This window comes from Cicer arietinum, chromosome 4, assembly GCF_000331145.2.
Source record: "Cicer arietinum cultivar CDC Frontier isolate Library 1 chromosome 4, Cicar.CDCFrontier_v2.0, whole genome shotgun sequence".
Lineage (NCBI taxonomy): Eukaryota > Viridiplantae > Streptophyta > Magnoliopsida > Fabales > Fabaceae > Cicer > Cicer arietinum.
This window is the reverse complement of record NC_021163.2, coordinates 58,269,450-58,272,221: the sequence shown is the minus strand read 5'-3', so window position 1 is coordinate 58,272,221 and position 2,772 is coordinate 58,269,450. Positions and strand designations below refer to the sequence as shown.

Genomic DNA, 2,772 nt, shown 5'->3' with positions numbered 1-2,772 from the left:
ATAATGTTGAGTATACTCTTAGCCTTGTTCACTTCATTAACGAGACAATATCCATTCATTAAACTGTTGTAAGTAACAATATTCGGCTTTATGTCATTTTTCATCATCACAAGAAACACATTTTTAGCTTCTTTCAACTTCCCTTCTTTACAAAAAGCATCAACCAATATATTAAAAGTATACACATCTGGGTTGACGTTTTCCATTGTCATTTTATTAAACAAATCAATTCCTTCTTTTAATTGACCCATGATGCAAAAGCCACTAATTAAAGCATTGTAAGTGACAACATCAGGAGAAATTCTCTTGACAACCATTTCAGAATATAAATCACATGCATCAGAAACAAGTTTATCTTTGCACAGACTATCAATAATCGTGCTGTACATTACCACATTAGGTTGAACCAATTTCCCATCAACTCGTCTCAGCAACTCTAGAGCTGCTCTGGTTTCTCCAACTTTACATAACCCGTTGATCAAAGTCCCGTAACTAACTTGATCCAACTGAAATCCTTGTGCTACCACCTTGTCATGAAAGTGCAATGCTTTATGAACCTCACCTTTGAGACAAAAGCCCTTGATGAGTGTATTTAAAGGTATTGCATCAGGATGATAACCCCTTTTGAGAATCTTTGAGAAAACAGAGAAAGCAAAAGTTATATGACCCAATTGGCAAAAACAATTCATTAAGAGATTGCAATTTACTAAGTCAGGGTTGATTCCCCTAACTTCCATTTGTTGAAAAAGGGAAATAGCAATTGAGTAATGCTTAGCTTTCACAATGGAACCTAAAACCTTGCCAAATTCAATGGGTGGTGGGGTAGGATTGTTATGGAGCAAAGAATTGAACAATGAAATGGAATTGTCAAGATGAGGATTATTGAATTGAGGGAATAGGGTTGAAGCTGAGAAGCAAAAAGAAGGAATGAAATTAAAAGGAAGAAACTTTTTGGGAATGAAAAGAGAAACAAACCTTACCCTAGTTGAAAACAAAAACATTGTTTGTCGTGGTTGCAGTGGCTGTGATAAGCAAAACCTTCGAATTTTCATGTTTGTATGTTATATATTAACTGTCCAACAGAGCTTATATAGAACTTAAGATCGAACTCTCGTTTAAAGAATCACTTTTTTAATATGTGAAATAAACGTTGGTTCCAGTATTTTATAGATTGGTTTTACAACTTTTGAAGAACATATATATTTTAGACTTAATTGTAGATTTAGTTCTTTTATTTATACTGATTCATAAAATTAATTTTTTTATTTTAAAAGTCGATAATTTTGGTCATTTTTCTTGATTTTTTAATTAAAAAATGATGACTTGAAATATTTTAAATAATATGACATATGATACGATGATATAGAGTGATTAACACCTATGAAATTGAAATAATTGAAATAGTGAAAATTTAAATTTCAAATTCAGAAATTTTTATATTTTTAATTAAATGAATGACATATGAATTATTAATGCGTCTAAAATGTTCTATATCATAAAATTGTATGTTACATCATTTAAAATATATTAAATCGTCATTTTTTTAGTTTAAAAATCTGATCGATAGACCAAAACTGTCGATTTTTAAAATAGGAAGACTAATTCCGTGAATCAGTGTAAATATAAGGACAAAAAATACAACTAAATCTATATTTTACTAAATAAAAGAGTGAAGGGTAAAAACATAATCTGTTAATATTACTTCTGTTGCATTGATAGGTCATGACTTAAAATAAATAATTAAATTTAATTTGAAAATAGTTTAATAATTTAATATTTTTTTTATAAAAAATTTTAAAATTTATTTTTCTAAAAAAAAATCAAAATTTATTTTTGAAAAAAAAAATTAAATCATTTTCTTTTTATAAATTCAAAAACATTTTTTCCTAAAGAATTTTCAACTTTTCTTTTTTGAAAGATAATCGAAACTTTTCTCTTTGAAATTTTTTTATATCTAAGCCATAGTACTCCATTTTTATCATAGATCTCAATTGCAATTGTTGCACCACGAGTTCTTGGGGATATAATGTGACTTAAATAAGCGCAAAAAAAATAACATTGCATCAAGTTTTGGACCAAAATTTTGTTTGAGAGATCAAAATTGGGGAAAAATAAAATGGGAGAATTATTTTCGTGATTCAGCTAAAATAGGAAACCAAAACTGCAATTAAGCCAAAAATTTATTCAAAATATTAAATTGATTTATATTTATAAACCGATTTTCAAAATCGATTCAAAACTAGACTGAACTTGATTTGAAAGTGGTTTTCAAGAACTACACTAAACAAGTTCAGTTCTTACACTATGAATACTCTTAATTGCAAATAGTGAAGTAACAATGTCGATTTACAAGGAAGGGGGTTTGAATTGTAAATGTACCTTTTAAATTCCTGTTAAAAACTTAAGAAAATAACCCAAGATTGATCTTGGTTATGAAAACAGAAAAACGGAGAACGTTCTTGGTTTTTATCAAAAACAGAGAACGTTCCTTGATTAGTTTAAAACAAAAGTCCTTTCTGGAGATTTGTTTTGATCTTTCTGGAGATTTGATGATCAATCTGGAGTTCCTGTTTTGTTCATTCTGGATGTCCTTTTTAATGTCTTATCATATATCAAGGTTGATCAATCTTTCTTGACAGTTTGACTTTTAGAGTTCCAAAACTGTTTTACTTTGACTGTTTCGAGTCCTTTTATTTTAGTGATCTGATATCCTGTTTGAGCTGGGATGAATCCTAATTGTTCCTTGCCATGTACTGATTCTATTTGAATGAA

The 2,772-nt window shown here is 28.8% G+C and overlaps 1 pseudogene; it reads right to left on the bottom strand.

Moving 5' to 3' along the window:
- Positions 1-1,121, bottom strand: part of LOC101497408 (uncharacterized) — a 3,851-nt pseudogene extending 2,730 nt beyond the window's left edge.
- Positions 1,122-2,772: the final 1,651 nt, after the last annotated feature.